This window comes from Cherax quadricarinatus, chromosome 58 (genome assembly GCF_038502225.1).
Source record: "Cherax quadricarinatus isolate ZL_2023a chromosome 58, ASM3850222v1, whole genome shotgun sequence".
Taxonomy (NCBI): domain Eukaryota; kingdom Metazoa; phylum Arthropoda; class Malacostraca; order Decapoda; family Parastacidae; genus Cherax; species Cherax quadricarinatus.
The window spans coordinates 24,340,283-24,360,665 of NC_091349.1; positions in this window are offsets into that span (position 1 = coordinate 24,340,283).

The window sequence follows — 20,383 nt, forward strand, 5'->3', positions numbered from 1 at the left end:
GATGTTATTCCTCCTTGCCCTATACACGAAATCACAGCTTCCCTATCTTCATCAACATTTAACAATTCCTCAAAATATTCCTTCCATCTTCCCAATACCTCTAACTCTCCATTTAATAACTCTCCTCTCCTATTTTTAACTGACAAATCCATTTGTTCTCTAGGCTTTCTTAACTTGTTAATCTCACTCCAAAACTTTTTCTTATTTTCAACAAAATTTGTTGATAACATCTCACCCACTCTCTCATTTGCTCTCTTTTTACATTGCTTCACCACTCTCTTAACTTCTCTCTTTTTCTCCATATACTCTTCCCTCCTTGCATCACTTCTACTTTGTAAAAACTTCTCATATGCTAACTTTTTCTCCCTTACTACTCTCTTTACATCATCATTCCACCAATCGCTCCTCTTCCCTCCTGCACCCACTTTCCTGTAACCACAAACTTCTGCTGAACACTCTAACACTACATTTTTAAACCTACCCCATACCTCTTCGACCCCATTGCCTATGCTCTCATTAGCCCATCTATCCTCCAATAGCTGTTTATATCTTACCCTAACTGCCTCCTCTTTTAGTTTATAAACCTTCACCTCTCTCTTCCCTGATGCTTCTATTCTCCTTGTATCCCATCTACCTTTTACTCTCAGTGTAGCTACAACTAGAAAGTGATCTGATATATCTGTGGCCCCTCTATAAACATGTACATCCTGAAGTCTACTCAACAGTCTTTTATCTACCAATACATAATCCAACAAACTACTGTCATTTCGCCCTACATCATATCGTGTATACTTATTTATCCTCTTTTTCTTAAAATATGTATTACCTATAACTAAACCCCTTTCTATACAAAGTTCAATCAAAGGGCTCCCATTATCATTTACACCTGGCACCCCAAACTTACCTACCACACCCTCTCTAAAAGTTTCTCCTACTTTAGCATTCAAGTCCCCTACCACAATTACTCTCTCACTTGGTTCAAAGGCTCCTATACATTCACTTAACATCTCCCAAAATCTCTCTCTCTCCTCTGCATTCCTCTCTTCTCCAGGTGCATACACGCTTATTATGACCCACTTCTCGCATCCAACCTTTACTTTAATCCACATAATTCTTGAATTTACACATTCATATTCTCTTTTCTCCTTCCATAACTGATCATTTAACATTACTGCTACCCCTTCCTTTGCTCTAACTCTCTCAGATACTCCAGATTTAATCCCATTTATTTCCCCCCACTGAAACTCTCCTACCCCCTTCAGCTTTGTTTCGCTTAGGGCCAGGACATCCAACTTCTTTTCATTCATAACATCAGCAATCATCTGTTTCTTGTCATCCGCACTACATCCACGCACATTTAAGCAACCCAGTTTTATAAAGTTTTTCTTCTTCTCTTTTTTAGTAATTGTATACAGGAGAAGGGGTTACTAGCCCATTGCTCCCGGCATTTTAGTCGCCTCATACGACACGCATGGCTTACGGAGGAAAGATTCTTTTCCACTTCCCCATGGACAATAGAAGAAATAAAAAAGAACAAGAGCTATTTAGAAAAAGGAGAAAAACCTAGATGTATGTATATATATATATGCATGTGCGTGTCTGTGAAGTGTGACCAAAGTGTAAGTAGGAGTAGCAAGATATCCCTGTTATCTTAGCGTGTTTATGAGACAGAAAAAGAAACCAGCAATCCTACCATCATGCAAAACAGTTACAGGTTTTTGTTTCACAGTCATATATATATATATATATATATATATATATATATATGTATATGTATATATATATATATATATTTATATATGTATATCTATATATATATATATATATATATATATGTATATGTATATATGTATATGTATATATATATATATATATATATATATATATATATATATATATATATAATGTCATGCCGAATATGTAAAACTGGTCAATGAGCAAGAACTCATTTAAAATTAAGTCCTTTCTAAAAAATTTTCTTATAAGTTTAAAGATATATTTTTTTGATTAATGTTAATGTAAAAATTTTTAATTTTGCACCAAAAGGAACTTAGAAAACTTACCTAACATTATTATAACAAGAACAATTTATTTTAGCCTAACCCAACTAAATATATTTTAGATTTCTTTACAATAATTTATTACTAAACAAACACAGTGAAATATATTTTTTTCGTTAGGTTCAGAATGATTTTGGCGAAATTATTGCATATACAAATTTTCGCTTGTCCTATATGACAAGGTGAGAGTTGTTATTTAAGCCAAGATGGCAAGTTCTGCCTATTCGGCACGACATATATATATATATATATATATATATATATATATATATATATATATATATATATATATATATATATATATATATATATATATATATATATTCTAGATAGTAGGTTGGTAAACAGCAACCGCCCAGGGAGGTACTACCGTCCTGCAAAGTGAGTGTACAACGAAAGCCTGTAATTGTTTTACATGATGGTAGGATTGCTGGTGTCTTTTGTCTGTCTCATAAACATCCAAGATTTCAGGTATGTCTTGCTACTTCTACTTACACTTAGGTCACACTACACATACATGTACAAGCATATATATACACACATACCCCTCTGGGTTTTCTTCTATTTTCTTTCTAGTTCTTGTTCTTGTTTATTTCCTCTTACCTCCATGGGGAAGTGGAACAGAATTCTTCCTCCGTAAGCCATGCGTGTTGTAAGAGGCGACTAAAATGCCGGGAGCAAGGGGCTAGTAACCCCTTCTTCTGTATATATTACTAAATTTAAAAAGAGAAACTTTAGTTTTTTCCTTTGGCCCACCCCGCCTCGGTGGGATACAGCTGGTATGTTGAAATATATATATATATATATATATATATATATATATATATATATATATATATATATATATATATATATATATATATATATTAATATATAGGGAAGTACCACCTCTATAGCTGGCCTGGGGACCCTTAGCCTCAGAGAAGACAATAAACGTACCTCAGGGAAAACTCAAGGTTCTCCCCGGAGCTGTTTGAATATTTTCTTCTCCTACCACCCCCTATATTTGATATTCTATGTGAACATTTATTAATAAACAGAATACATTTACAGAAAAATACAAACATGAATATAATGGCTCCTCCGAAGCCGGACGCGAGCCAAGTATGCAGCAAGCATTTCCCCTTTGGATGGCCACACTGAGGTGCTGGAACATAAAAGTTTTTGCCCTTGGGTCCCTGGTGATGTCGATGAGTCTGGAACCCAATTCTTTAAGGAAACGTGTGGCATTTTTCCCCCATGATCCCAAGGTCTCTGATTCCACTGGGACAAATTGATACTGTTGGCTTATGCCCCTGTACTTGCTGATCTTGTACTCCTCCCTGTGGTCAGCAGCTCCTCCCTGTAGCCCCACACTGTGATGGATATAGGTGTCAGCCAGTGTGGACACACAGCTATAGTCCCATGCTAAGAGCATGCCATCTTTCCAAGGATAGATGGTGAGCCCGTCGGGGCGGTTTGCTGGGTTGTGGGTATTGTTGGCTGCTAGTGATCGGGGCTCCCTCTCGGCTGGGCATCCAGCTATAGCAAGGGTTCTCTTTATGATGTCGTTGACCTCATTGTGTCTTGCATGCCAGCCCTTAGTTTTGGAACAGTTAAGACCATGTAGACCGTATTGGTCTGCTTGTGCTTCGCCGCAAATACACATATATTCTGTGTGAATTGGGGCAGCAAAGCACAGAGCCACTGCAATACGGAGGGTCTTAGGGTCGAGTCGCCTTCCCATTGCCGATATGAGAACTATTTGGAGGAAGTCCCCGGAGTAAGGTGCGCTCACAGCCTGGAGACGGGGAGTCTCCCTATCTGATGTTGCAGCCCTGAGCATATTGGCATGCACCTTTTCAGCGATCGGGCCATCCCAGCTTGACTGTGTGCCAGTGCTGCACTAGGGTTTGGTGCTGGAGCAGCAAGAGTCTCCCATTCAGTGATGGCACTGGCATAGCTAGGGTTCTGTATTCCTGCTGAGTCACTGAGGGTATCAGGAAGAATTTGTCTTATCAACTCGTTTGATGCAATGGAAGAGGATAGGAAAGCTGGTAGAGCAATCTGGGAGGATCTGCGTACTCCTAGCCCTCCAAGCCTGACCGGAAGTGAGGCTTGCAACCACTGTCCATCTTCAAGGGAAAGATTCAATACACTCTCTAGCATGGTCTTAAGGAAAGAGCCATATTCCATGAGTTTTGGACTGCTGAAGGCTGGGGAGTATCTCAGAAAATAGGTAAGTTTTGGGATTGGCAGGCACCTGGTGAGTAGGTAGTAGGCATCATGTGTGTCAATGTCTTTCATCCTGCTTTCCATCGTCCGGAGATCTGAGACTTTCTTTTTTCTAGGATCAGATAGATGGCATTGGACCCAAGAGGGTCCAATAAGATTGTAGTAAAAAATGCATAACAACCACTGTAAAAAAATAATGAAATTCCAAGGACTTTCGTGATTTCTCACCTTATCGAGGGCATGTAAAAATAATAGAAATTGAGAAGTTATCACCTGAGTGAACATTACACACGTCACATTATGATGTGGGTGGGATAGTCGAGGACTTGTCAAATATAGCTTAAATTCTTCCCAATCATTATTAATTTTAAATGAATCTAGTTTGTATAACCCTGAACCAATATACTTTTCATTTTAATATGAATATTGGTTTAGGGTTATAAAAATAAGAATCATTTATAACAAAAATAATTTGAAAGAATTTAAGCTGTTTGACAAGTCCTTGACCATCTCACCTTCATCAAAATTGGGCGCGTGTAATGTCGTATGTAAATTCATATCTCAGCTTTATAAGTTTTTACCTGTTTTAGCATTTTTACAGGTCACTGATAATGTGAGAAATCACGAAAGGGCTTTGAATTTCCTTGTGACACCCAAATTGGCGTAATAGGTTTTATTTATCGTCCATAATTGCATGTCACTCATTAACAATGTGATCATTTTCATATATATACCTAAATTGTACTCATTTCAAGTCAAAAGTTTTTATCTCCATGAAAAGACGTAGCAGCTACAACGCAATCTTATCCATGGCATTTTATGCTAGTGTTCCTTTTATGGCACCATTTGTATATTATGGTAGCAACGCAACGGTGTATAACGACTTATCCAACAAGGAAAATACATCGCCCACGATGTGTGAATTCTGGCAGAGTGGATGTATGTAATACAGCGAGTAGATGTAATTATGTAAGGACTGTTCATCACTCACTAGGTGTACGAATACTCGCCAGAGAGAACATACACTGCCCATCCAGTCAATATATCTCCCACCAGGTGTCGCTAAAGGAGTCATACATTGCTCATCTTACCAGTATATCTCGCACCAGGTGTGCGCTTACCATCTTCAGGCAAAATATTTGTCACTCAGTAGGGAATCTAAGATACACACTAAAGTTATGTAGTGATAATGTAACCAGTAGGTATTTTCCCTAACTCTGATTTTTATAATTGCTTATTGCTCAAATAGCAATATTTAAATTAATCTGTCATATTGTAACAATGGATACCCACTGTTATCTGACAACCAAAATGATATCGAGGCCTTAAAATGGTATAAAGGGATTATTATCTATTTCTGCTTATAATATTGAATAATAAGCTTATTGCATAATTGTAGCTGTGTTTATGTCGAACGAGATATTCTCACACATTGCACATACCACTTGCATAGCGACTGGTAGGCGTTGCTACGGTATAGTAATTAGCCTTCTGTAAAAGTCAGTTTCCTGGCACTAAAGATTTCTGTTGGTGATTTGATGCCTGCCATGAAAGGACAAGAATAGTTTCTCTGTTTTCTATAATATGTCAACACCTTATACAGTTCCGTGTATCTGTTGCCAACTGAGTATCTGGTGCAAGGACTCTCATTTTCCCAACACTGTCGAACACAGCATCCGAGAGGAATGATTGTCATTTTGAACTTCGATCTTGAGAATCCTTAAAACACAGCTGCAGTTTCACGAATACAAATTCTGTTTATTATTGTCATGGGTAACCATATAACTTGAAAAACGTCTCAACAGTAGATAGTGAGTGAATTTACGAGATTTTGGTTGTAGGTTACAGCAATTGTGGAGAAGTTTGGGACTTTTATCTATAGGTGAATCTCTTGCCTCTGGACAGACTGTGTGTTTAGGTACCTTCATGGGAGGTACATTGATAGAGGTGAGAAGCTCTTGATCCATACATACCCGACAGAACTTTCCCTTCCTTGGATCGAACCTGAATGCTTCGTATTTTTTAAGCGCAATATGACCTACAGGACTTTATTCCGGCTAACCGGTTTTCCTAAGCTACGTCAAAGTGGTACAGTGCCCTCACTCCAACAGCACATCAAATCATAAACGTTAATTGCTTACACTCATATCTAACATGCTCACACAAGCCTGTTGGATGTCCCAGCCCCTACCACTGTAAACCTTATGTACCTTCTCTCTATTACTTTTCCTAGGATGACTCCTGTGCCTCCTTTCACCTCAGATTCATACGGCCTCTAAGTAATCCTATTTTCCTCCATCCTTTCTAAATGTCTAAACCACATCAGCAACCACTTTTGAGCCCATTGAACAATAAATACTTTTGGCAGCTTTACTCCTCCTAATCTCCAAACTTTAAGTTCTCTGTATAATATTCACACTGCACATTCCCTCAAACACTACAATATCTACAGTCTCCAGCTTCCTTTTATATGCAGTATTTAAAACCCATTCTTAACACCCATATAACAGTGTTAGTAACATTGTACTCTGGTACCCTCTTCTTTATGCCTTCATAATTAGAGCTCTCTGTCTCCACACATGCCTCAATCACCACCCACTTTTTTCCATCGTTTATTCTGTGGTTCACTCCATCTCTCCTAGAACTATCTGACGACACCAAATATCTCAATTCTTTTACTCCTTACATAATTCCTCCCCACAGTCTAAAATCCAGTTTGTCATTACTTATTTTTTTATTCTTTCACCACCTTGCCTTTTTCTTCACACAGGGCTTGGCAAGGTTAGGTTAAGGATCCCTAGCTTGATTAACAAGCTATTTACAAGTTTAGGATTCCTAACTTTATTGGCAAGCTAAGAGCTGTTACGTACATTAGCTTATTTGAAAGTATTTTTCTTGTTATGAAACATGCAAATAGGGAGCAGGATGAAGTCTGAACCATCTATGGGTCAGCATTTTCATTTGATCAACTGACTTTATCTCTTGACATCACAATGCTGTACGAATGCGTTCGAGACTCAGGTCATCCTTGGAATCTTAATACAGGGAATTCTTCACTTGGGCACGACCTACTTCCACATTGGACAAATGTGACACCACCTACGACTACTGCACCTCTCCTGCCTAAGGTATATAAGCTACTTCTTCGCACATATGCTGTATTCTTTTCAAGATTGATGGACTGACCACATCGACTCAAGGCTGAGTGACTGATTACCTCAAACTTCTCCTGTTATTCAACGTTCTCCTTCGTATGGACTGATGAAGCCACTGTGTGGCGAAACGTTTCCTCAATACAGATACCCAAGTGTTGCACATGTGTCTAATTTATCATCTTGTTGGTTCTCTGATCCATTCATCTACATCTCAGATGAAGTTATGTTCTGGAGAAGGGTACAGCCAGAGCGAAGTTGCTGCTTTCTGCCCGTCTTGTGGTACAGAAGCTTGCTTCTCGCTATCCTCGAAGTGGAGCCAAGTGTGGTACTTTGATAGTGTTGGCCTCGTACATATCAGTAAGGCCACCCACATCCCTCCTGTGTTGAAGGCTCTGCTGTTATATACCCACCCAAATTTATAATCCAACTTCATCATCTTTCAGAATCGCCCAAAAGTACGGAAATAACAGCAGGAAGAAACTGGGGCAGCTCCCGCTCCATACCTTATTCACTTTGTTTTAATCCCACACCACTTCCTAACACTCTAGCGTTCACTGTTTTTACAACTCCTTTTATATCAGTGTTATGAATGGAGTTGTCTAAAGCTTTCCTTTACTGGAAACTAATCTCCTTCTCTCCTACATTCTATAACCAGAAAGTCGCTGTTCACATAAAAACTCTTTACTTCTTAAAACATCTTACAGATTACCACTTAGTCTTCACATCCCCTGCCTTAATAAAGTGCTCTTGATGCTCCACAATGCTGCTCTCAGTCGTACACACAATTCTTTATATAGTCACTCTATCATTCACTTTATCCTGTATACGTACAAGATTTATTCTCCTATTCTTCTTATTCACTTTATTACTCCCTTTTGCAAAGAAACTACGTATATTCTTTGTCATTTCTTAGGCACCTTTCCCCTTTAACTCTTATATTGAACAAATGCACCAACCACTCCAAAACTACATCCTCAACTGCTTGTAATATTTATTAATGTCATCTATCCCTACTGCTTTACTCTCATTCTACACTCCTAAGAGGTATAATAACTCGCTGCGTAATGCAAGAACTCACTGACTCTATCTGTTCATCATCATTCAGCAATTTCTCAAAACATTCCCTTTTATCTTCCCATTATCACCACCTTCCCACTTAATGACTTTCCCTTTTTGTTTTAGCTGTTAAATTCATTTGTTTTTAGTCTTTCCTAGCTTACTGACCTCATTCCTTTATATATATATATATATATATATATATATATATATATATATATATATATATATATATATATATATATATATATATATAATATATATATATATAATATATATATATATATATATATATATATATATATATATATATATATATATATATATATATATATATATCACACAGCAGTTCCAATTTTTAAAAAAAGGAGAGATACAAAGCATTGAACTACAGACCAGTGTCACCGACGTGTATAGTATACAAGGTCATGGAGAAAATTATCAGAAGGAGTGGTGGAGGACCTAGAAAGGAATGAACTTATCAACGACTGTCAGCACGGTTTCAGGGATTGGAAATCCTACGTCACAAACCTATTGGAGTTCTATGACAGGGTGACAGCAGTAAGACAAGAGAGAGAGAGAGGTGGGTAGATTGCATTTTCTTGGACTGTAAGAAGGCTTTTGACACAGTTCCACACAATAGATAAGTGCGGAAGCTGAAGGACCAAGTAGGGATAACAGGGAAGGCCCTACAGTGGATCAGGGAATATTTGTCAGGAAGACAACTGCGAGTCATAGTACGTGGAAAGGTGTCAGTGTGGGTGTAGGTAACGAGCGGGGTGCCACAGGGATTAGTCCTAGGACCGGTGCTGTTTCTGGTATTTGTGAACGACATGACAGAAGGAACAGACTCCAAAGTGTCCCTGTTTGCAGATGACATAAAATTGATGAGAAAAATTCAATCGGACGAAGACCAGGAAGAACTACAAAGGGATCTGAACAGACTGCAGATCTGGTCCAGCAACTGGCTCCTGGAGTTCAGCCCCACCAAGTGCAAAGTCATGAAGATTGGGGAAGGGCAAAGAAGACCACAGACGGAGTACAGTCTAGGGTGCCAGAGCCTACAAACCTCACTCAAGGAAAAGGATCTTGGTGCGAGTATAACACCGGGAACATCTCCTGAGGCGCACATCAACCAAGTAACTGCTGCAGCATATGCGCGCCTGGCAAACCTCAAAACAGCATTCAGATATCTAAATAAGGAGTCATTCAGGACCCTGTACATTGTGTACGTTACGCCCATATTGGAATATGCAACGCCAGTTTGGAACCCTCACCTAGCCAAACATGTAAGGAAACTAGAGAAAGTGCAAAGGTTTTGCAACAAGACTAGTCCCAGAGCTAAGAGGTATGTCCTGCGAGGAGAGGTTAAGGGAAATCGACCTGACGACACTGGAAGACAGGAGAGTTAGGAGGATATGATAACTACATATAAAATACTGAAAGGTATAGACAAGGTGGACAGAGACAGAATGTTCCAGAGATGGGACATAGCAAAGAGAGGTGAGAGTTGGAAGCTGAAGACTCAGGTGAACCACAGGGATGTTAGGAAGTATTTCTTCAGTCACACAGTTGTCAGGAAGTGGAATAGCCTGGGTAGTAATGTAGTGAAGGCAGGATCCATACATAGCTTTAAGAAGAGATATGATGAAGCTCACGGAGCGGGAAGAGTGACCGGGTAGCGGCCAGGTGTAGAGGCGGGGCCAGGAGCTGTGAATCGACCCCCACAACCACAACTAGGTGAGTATAACCACAACTAGGCGAGTACACATAGCAGTCAGCAGGAGTCGATCCCACTACAGAGAAACTGGCAAGGTTTCCAAGTGACGCTCTCTACCACTCGCCACAAATACCCTATACGCTGGGCAGCCTGGTTTACAAGCCATGACGCATCAGTGAACCTCAAGCATGGATTCAAGATACTTCAGTCTCCTCCTGTATGTTCTGACCTTACAAACGATGTTTATATCATTGCACCACACAGTAACAGGTGAGTATATATAGGGAAAGAGCCAGTCACAATACCCTGACTGAAACAATACACAAATAACCTACACAGAGAGGAGTTTACGACGACGTTTCGGTCCGACTTGGACCGAATGCCTACACTAAGAATTTTTATATATAAACTTGTCGGTCCTGTTAATTTCTATTGTCGTGTCATTGGATTTGAAGTCTGTCCACTGCACGATGGCATTGACAATTGCAAATAATTTTTACATCAACAGTCACCGGTCCGTCAAAGAGGTATTAGACTCGTACTATCAGTAATGACAGAATCACACCTTCCGCTGAATATATTAAGATTTTACGAATATTATTCGATAAAATACTCACCTCTCTGTAGTTATGCACAGAAATTTACGCCTCTCGGTGTTAGTATTGAGAAATACACATTTATCTGCACATATACACCGAGGTAAACACCACTAGTTCTATATGTACGGAGAGATGCGGGCTTCCAGGTGTATATACACTGCCTAAGGCAACTTGAAGCATGAACTGCCGGTTGGAGGCTCTTACTCTTCACCAGCTTCGTTATGTACCTCGCTCACGTCTCTCTCATTGCTCATACCAACTCTCTTCGCCGCAGAGATTTTTCTATTTTGCTTCTCGCAATAACTTCCTCTTCCCTCCTTCCACCGTGGTATGCGTTTATGACGTTAAGATGTGAACCCATATGTCATCTTACCATCCATTATGATATTTATGACGGCTATGATAAGAACGGCTACTATTTGGTGGGTTTTATCTTGAAGTGAGCCAAAAAATTGCTATAAACTCAACAATGCCTTTTGTATAGAACGAATTTATTAAACTTGTTCTGCGAGGAAACGTGTAGAATTGGATAGGTTTTTGTTAAAACTTTATAAATATGCAAACGGAATAAACAAAAGGAATATAAATAAAGTGCTGAATATATCTAACCATGACAGAACTCCCTGCAAAAACTCAAGCTGGTTAATATTTGATTTAAAAAATTATAGAAAACCTTATGTGTGGTTAATGTAGTAGCAGCTCAGACGAACAAATAATTTGGACAAATACATTAGTTTTCATGATTTGGTGTGAGTAGCATTTTGATAAGGAGAGACAAATGCAGATATAATGAATCCATTATTAACGATATTTCGCCCAAAAACTGAGTTTCAAGTTATAAATTAACCTGGAAAGGGAAGGGGAACATGTAAACAGTGAATAGATGTCAAGAGAAGATCAAGATGGCTGGACATCTGTTCACATCGAGTCATTTGCAATTTTCCAGCAAAATATTGAAAAAAGCCGTAGAAACCTTCCTACTTGTTGAAATATTTGTAGACATTGTTCATTGAAGATTCACAATATTTTCTTTTTTTTTTCGTCATTTTATTTAGCAATAGAATAGAATTCTAGAATAACAAGTTACTGTAGGAGTTAAAATGTATTACGCAGATGCTGCTGTGAGTGTCAGTTCTGAAGTTGTACTTGTGCTCTGAGATGCAGTTTGAAGATCTTTAAACATCTCATCTCTATATATTTTGCCTCATTTGTTGTACAGAATTTTGTTTGATACTGCAGTAGTTATGTTATTCACTGTGATGGTTTTGTTGGTCGGAGATGAGGTATTTCAGTAGAGGTACGCTGCGTTTGAAGGTGGGAAAGATCTCGGGGATGCTTGTCAATATAACTGTTAGAAAAAAATTTTCTCTACTGGATGAAGTCTAGTTAAACGAGTTAAGAATATTGTACGTAGTGGAAAGCCCGATGAAATGGAGAGTTTTATATTGAGATGAAAATATTCAAGGAATTCATTACAACAGATACGGAGAGTTCTTAAGGAATAATCTGTGACAATACCGCGTTTAGTTTTGATGTTACGGTTCGAGGGGAAACTTTAGAAGATCGAGTTACTTGATTAGTTTCATTGCTAGACTTTCGAAATAAAAATCAGCTTCCCAATGCAACATATAAAGATTCACTAGTAGAGTGCTAAGTGGGTAACCAATAAGAATGGAGAAGTTTGTATCCTTATGCAGAGCATTATGGAATATAATCTGTCTGGGGATAGCTTTACCTGGAGAGTCCCCTTAATTAAGCAGGCGTAAGAGGTTAATTGACTTCCCGATAGTTGAGCAAGTTGAACAAATGAAACGTTAAGTCAGTGGAGCTCATAATGACACCGCTTCATTCATCAGTAGTAATAACGAATATATTTGTGTCTTTCGTTAAATTTTGAGAACATTGCTGGACTGGTGAGGAATAATGGACAAGCTACTGTAGCTACTGACAGGGGCCAGGAAAACACATTTCCTTTCCACAAGACCGTCAACAAACCTAAGAGTTCTTCACTAAGCACTGTATAGGAAAATCTCGACACGAAACGACTTAAAATGCAATTAATTTTACTTTCATCATCATTTCTTCCGAGTGCACTGCTGTATTAGCTAGGAATCACTGAGCAGTTAAGGGTTTAGAGATTATAAGTAATGGAGTTAATATTTTTAACACCCATTTTGGCAACATCTAGGAAGGTCACGTTAACAACAATGTTGATCTCATTGACAAATTGCAAAATGTTAACATGTCTAATTTTGCGCTATTAAGTACCTGTCCCTGATTTGTTAAATTATCTGGAGGAAGAATTAGATGTGTTCCACATCCTATTTGATAAGAACATTATTATTGGGTTGATAAAGTTGTGTGTGGTTGACTGCAAGTTGAGTTTGATGGGAAATAACAAAAAAAAGCACAATACCGTGACTGGAACGATACACAAATAACCCGCACGTAGAAGAGAGGAGCTTACGACGACGTTTCGGTCCGACTTGTGACTTTGTAAATGGTCCAAGTCGGACCGAAACGTCGTCGTAAGCTCCTCTCCTCTATGTGCGGGTTATTTGTGTATTTGATGGGAAATATTACTCTCAAAGGCAGGGAATGGCAATGGGAAATCCATTGTCTCCCCTAATGAGGAATTCGTGTATGAAGTCTTTTAAGATTAATCTGTTGAAAGATATTCTATCTCGTGAAGCTAAATGGTTCATATATGAGGATGACATCTTGTGTCTCTGGCGCATTATTTGGACCTTAATACATTTCTACCGAGAATAACTCTCTTGTCCCCACTAGTAAATTCACCGTAGAGAAAGAAGTGGATTTCAGACTTCCACTTTTAGTTGTTCTGATTCACAGGGTTGATAAAATGTTAAAGTTTACAGTATACAAGTTGTGGCATGCAAAGAGTACGTAACCTTTATCCGGCGCATGTACACACCCTCATTCACAGGCTATCTCCCTCAACCAGCGAACCAGGTAACTGAGGGTTGACGATGGGGCCCCGTCGTTCAACCAGTACCCAGGTTCCAGCCAATGAGAAGATGGTTTTGGCAATCGCAGAGGTTATGTGGGTACTACTCTCCTGTCTGCCGTTGTCATTCCCATTCTAGAGCTGGTTGAAGCGCGGTCTGCTCTCTAGTAGCTTCTATTCTGCCTTGCTTACCGTGGAGTGCACTAATACTTATCACTGTACATAGTGTATATAGTGTACATACTGCTGTTCTAAATTGGTGAAGGATAATATAAGTCAAAACTTTTCTGCTGTGTTTATTTTGCTCCCTTTACACCCAGGATAACAGGCCATTTGGACTCCTGGGTTGTAATACAAGTGTAACAGAATGCGATATCCATACTGTACAGATAACTCCAGATTATTATAATCATCGGGTAGCGCTAAAACCGTAGGATTATACAGCGTCTGAGGGAGGGGGGGGGAAGGATTTCAGGCTCAATTCAGTAAACTGGAGCACAGATTCAATTTCCTAGATCAAGAGCCTCTCGCCAGCATCAAGGAACCTCCCTTGAGGGGAGACATATCCAGAGAATACAAGGTCACTTTATTGATCCCCTCCTATCATCTAGCCTGTTTCTGGTTTTGTAACAGTTTGTCAGAATAAGATCAAGTCCAATTATCCCCTGAATTGACAGAAATAATAATAGTGCTTTGGGATCACAACTGAATGATGATAAACCAAGGAAATAAAATTTGAGATCTTTAATAAAAAAAGGTGTCTAGGTGGACGCTATTAAAGAAATTTAATATAGTTCAGGATATAAGTTCCTACATTTCTCCGGGATAAACCATACCCCCGGCCGGGATTGAACCCGCGGTCATAGTCTCAAAACTCCAGCCCGTCGCGTTAGCCACTAGACCAGCTAGCCACAATAAGATTCATCCAACTAGGTATATTTCTACACCATGATTTGTGTATACATTAATTGCAATGTTAAATTGTATATATAGTGCTATAGTACTGAGTGCACATTTCGTGTCAATACGACTCACAAGTACTGTCTAGTACATAGCCATGATGAGTTATATTCAAAAAACAAATATATCATTGTATAAGTGAGTGTATGAGCTCAAAAGTGCTCGTTATGTCTTAGTAAGACTAGACTTGACTTAGACTTAAACAGTGACTGACTAAATGTCCTCAAATAAACTATCTTTTTGACCAGCAAGGCAATCAAAACAGTTTGCTTGAACAATATGACGAACCACTCGCCAAACAGCAATAATTTCAAAGCAGCAGCACGGCGTCAGGAACAAGGAGATAAAATAACGACCCTAATTGGGCACCATCAGCAGATCCTTAATAAAATGCATAAATCTCCCTTAATACTGAATCAAAGTTCACCATAACCAAATCCCCAACTACGACAGTGAGTACATGCCTCAAAGAAGGTCAGAAGGTTCATCTTGGAACTAAGGACGATTAGAGTTTCTCTGCGATACACAACCTTGGCATAACGTCAAAAATCACTAAGTCTGAACAATGCTCTGTAAACAGAGTTCCACAGAATTAATATAAATATGTTTTAACTCTCCACCGAAATCACACACTACCAAAAACAGTCTAAATCACGAACAAATAGCCAGAGGATATATTAGACACATGTGCAACTCTTGGGTATCTTTATTGAGGAAACGTTTCGCCACACAGTGGCTTCATCAGTCCATACAAAGGAGAATCTTGAAGAACAGGAGGAGAATGAGGTAATCAGTCCCTCAACCTTGAGTCGATGTGGTCAGCCCATCAATCTTGAATAGAATACGGCATACGTGCGGAGAAGGAGTTTATAAACCGTTGGCAGGAGAGGTGCAGCAGTCATAGGTGGTGTCACATTTGTTCAATGTGGAAGTAGGTCGTGCCCAAGGGTTAGGCAAGCGAAGAATTCCCAAGTATTAAGATCCCAGGAAGTTGCAGTGTCTGACAGGTTTGTAGATGAATGGTTCAGAGAACCGACATATTGATAAATTAGACACATGTGCAACTCTTGGGTATGAAAGTTAAGACACTAGTGCAACATCTGGTTATCTTTATTGTAGACGTTTCGCCATCCAGTGGCTTTATCAATACAGATTCTTGGACATAATTAGAAAACAATAGAACTATATACAAAAGATGAGGTAATCAGTCCCTCAGCCTTGGAGGTGGTGTTTATAACACCGTGGTTGTAAAGATTCTGAAGCACAGGTAAGGAGACTGGCGCTAATATAGACGTCAGTGAAGAGAGACGTGTAGCAGGCGAGGGCATAGTCACTGGTAGGCGGGATTCCCCAGTGGAAGTAGGTCCTTCCCAAATTGATGGGCTAGTTGTAGAAGTCGTGAAGAAGGTCTTGTAGAAGTCCTCTGAATCAAGATACCATGATGTTGCAGTGCCTGACAAGTTGTGCAGGACAGGTATACAATACCGACAAGATGAAAGTTAAGACACTTGTGCAACATCTGGTTATCTTTATTGTAGACGTCTACAATGAAGATAACCAGATGTTGCACAAGTGTCTTAACTTTCATACCCAAGAGTTGCACATGTGTCTAATTTATCAACATGTCGGTTCTCTGAACCATTCATCTACAAACCTGTCAGACACTGCAACTTCCTGGGATCTTAATACTTGGAAATTCTTCGCTTGCCTTACCCATGGGCACGACCTACTTCCATATTGAACAAATGTGACACCACCTATGACTGCTGCATCTCTCCTGCCAACGGTTTATAAGCTCCTTCTCCGCACGTATGCCGTATTCTATTCAAGATTGATGGACTGACCACATCGACTCAAGGTTGAGGGACTGATTACCTCATTCTCCTCCTGTTCTTCAAGATTCTCCTTTGTATGGACTGATGAAGCCACTGTGTGGCGAAACGTTTCCTCAATAAAGATACCCAAGAGTTGCACATGTGTCTAATTTATCAACATGTCGGTTCTCTGAACCATTCATCTACAAATAGCCAGAGATCAGAGATCTGGTGAAGTGTGCTCCTCAGGCAGGAAGCAGATCTAGAGAAACTCAGTGAGGTAAGGAGGGTAGTCTCCAACCTCATTTGCGACCACGTGACTATCCAGTGATACTCCCGCGACACCGGCAGGTAAACATCTGAGGTGGTAGTTAGATCAGCAGTTTGCGACAACGGAGAGAATATCACCACCCTCTAACAGCGAGCACAGAGAAGAGTGTATATAGCATCCTACATGAACATCAAAATGGTATACAATACCGACAGGTTGGTAGGTAAGACACATAGGCAACAGTTAGGCAACTTTATTCCGAAACGTTTCACCTACACAGTAGGCTTCTTCAGTCGAATACAGAAAGTAGGCAGGAACAGTAGAGATGCGAAGACGATGTAATCAGTCCATCACCCTTGAAGTCGTAGAATTTGAGGTTGTCAGTCCCTTAGCCTGGAGAAGTTCAGTTCAATAGTCAGGAACTATCTGAAGATCAAGCGACAGTGCGGAGACTTAAATACTCTCGGAAGGAGAGGTGCAGAGTAGTAGTAGTAGTGAGAATGTAGCCACTGAGAGGTCATGTTCCTCTCAGATCCAACAATTCTCACTTGAAAAGGTTGTCCGCACTGTCGCTTGATCTTCAGATAGTTCCTGACTATGGAACTGAACTTCTCCAGGCTGAGGGACTGACAACCTCAAATTCTACGACTTCAAGGGTGATGGACTGATTACATCGTCTTCACATCTCTACTGTTCCTGCCTACTTTCTGTATTCGACTGAAGAAGCCTACTGTGTAGGCGAAACGTTTCGGAATAAAGTTGCCTAACTGTTGCCTATGTGTCTTAACTACCAGCATCCTACATACAGACATACCTAATATAAGTCAAATAATTATATAAAACAAGATATTTTCATTTTAGCTATTAATGAAGATATCGGCAATATAAAATTATATGAGAAAGACATTATACAATTAAATATACATTATAGACATAATATACATTGTGTCTCAATCAGGCTATGCAACAATAAGATGGCCACGAACGTGTGTTCATATATTCACTATTATTCTAACCATGAAACTAGAAAAAGACGTGCTTTTCTTACTATGTTTTTGAGAGCTTGCAGAGTGTGTAGCCCTGAGTTTTTGGATGAAGAAATTAGAAAAAATCTTCGATATTGCTAGAAAACTGTTATCCTAAGGAGTTTACAGAGACTATTTTTTTGGCAGCTAGAAAAACGTATCATGGGACTGAGAATAACCCCTCATGACGAGAATGTTCTTGTCCTGCCATACAGTGAGAATTTATCAGTCTTACCGAATGCCCTAAAGAGACTCAATATACAAGTTGTTTTTAAGAATTCACAGATTGTTAAAAGTATGTCGATCAAGAATTCCCCCAAACACTTTAGGTGGTGTGTACAGGACGGGGTCACTGGGGGCCTCAGAGTACCTGTTGACCAGGGGTCTACAAAACCTTAATGATTAAGGTTTTGTATGAGTATGGGCAGAGTAGGATTAAGGCTTAATCCTACTCTGCCCATACTCGGGATTTTAACAACTCTCCTCACTGAGAGTACCAAAAAGTCTTCTTACTGGACATGGTAACAAAATTACTTAATAAAATGATTTGCCCCATTGCTTGGATATTTTGGTTTATCCTGAGTTACTTTCCCTTCGCTTAGATTTTCTGAATTGTGATGTGGATGCATTTAGAAAAAAATAAAGTTAAAAGGTAAATACAATTAGTGGATATGCATTTAGACCATGATGTTACCAGAACACTCAACTCTTGCAACTTATCTCTACGATGGCACGAAGAAGTCCAAAGATGCACCACTAACAGTTCTACGGTTCCATTAATGGAAGGATTGCAACCAAGCTGAGTATTATGGCAACAGTGTAGTATAAAAGCAACGGTATAAAAAATGAGACCGCATTACAACAGAGCAGCGGCGTCATAGCAACAACAGTTCAAATTTGCAAAAATGCAAAAAAAAGTAACAATACAACAATAAAACAACGATAGAAATACAAAAAAAAAAAAACCAGTAAACATGAAATGCAATTGAAAGACTAAAAAAAAAAATAACTGTAGAAATATAGAAAACAATGGTAGAAATATAAAAAAAGGGAAGAAACAAAAGAAGAGATACAAAGAGCAACGGCAGAAATTAAAAAGCAAACGTAGCTATAAGGGACAACGGTAGAAACAGAAATGCAGTGGAGGCGAAGGGGAGCGGGAAGACCCACAAGGAATGGTGCACAATTCACAAGTCACAGCACAATGTCAAAGGTCATATAACAGAAGTTTTGTTGGGAAAGGAAATAGCGAACAAAGTTGGAAAGTGTTTATTGGGGTTAGACATTCAGTCTAGATACGTAGAAGATCATTTTAATTCCATGAATCAAGAGTTTTTCATTGTCTTCAAATCAATACATTGAATATTGGGAGGTCTCTATAGCATACATATTCAGTGAATCCAAACAGATTCCGTGTCTGATTAATGAGATTGCATACCTTTTAAGGTAAAGACTAAATTTGATCTTTAAGTAATGTCTCTCCAATCTTTTCTCTTGCATTTTCTTCCAGTGTGTAATAGTTTATATCAAAAGAGTTCAGCAAGTATTTCACGAAACTGAGGGGGTACTTGTACCTCCTCCCATGGGAGACTTAGGTCTCGAGATACTCCCCAGATAGGGAGCCAAGGCCGGGTCACCACTACTTGGAAAAGACCCGGGCCGGGAGAATACCGGCGAATAAGAAAAAAAAAAAAAATCCCGTATCCGCGGGAATACATTCCAAGCCTTACCACAGATACTGGAAACCGCGGTTAGTAGGGAACAATATATATAAATCGTTTTTCGTTTATGTACATCCTATGATGCTGAGTTTTAGGGGGGTGTAGGAATGGAGGAGGGAAACAACGAGGGGATGTGATGGGGACCATGTGGGTGACAGTGTTGGTGGCTCAGTGAGGGTGGTAGTGTGGATGATGGATGGCTGAGCGGGTGTGTGTGCTGCTGGTGTGGGCAGTAATTAGGGTGGTTAGTGCCTACATGACTAGTAGTGTAGATGTCATGTTAAGGTGGATGGGGCATGAAAACATGGGTAAGATGTGGGCGTGGGGCTGTGAGGGCTAGAAAGTATGGGGGAATGGTAAGTGAAAGCTTGAGTGAGGTGTGGGGCCGTGTGGGCTTAAGCTGTGTGGGAGTGGTGTGGAAGTGGTGGTGTGGAAGTGGAATGTGGGTAGGAGGGTTGTTGCTGGGTGTACAGCAAGGGTATGGCCACGGGGGGGGGGGATGAACAGTTGGTGTGGGTGGAGGTATGTGGCAGACGTGGCACTGGATGCCTATCGTCTCAGACTTGTATAAACTGTCTCAAGCACTAGTGTGCCCCGGCTCCCTTGTGTGCGATAACCTCCTCCCACTTTATAGCACACCAGATGTTAATTTTAATATGTAATAAAATCACCACTACGACCATGGCCCACCACCAACAAACAACATGGCCCACAAGCACCCACCACCATGGCCCACCATCATCCACCACGATCGCAAGTGCAAAGAAAATGATAGGATGGATAATGAGAAGGTTCAAAACCAGAGATTCCAAGCCAATGA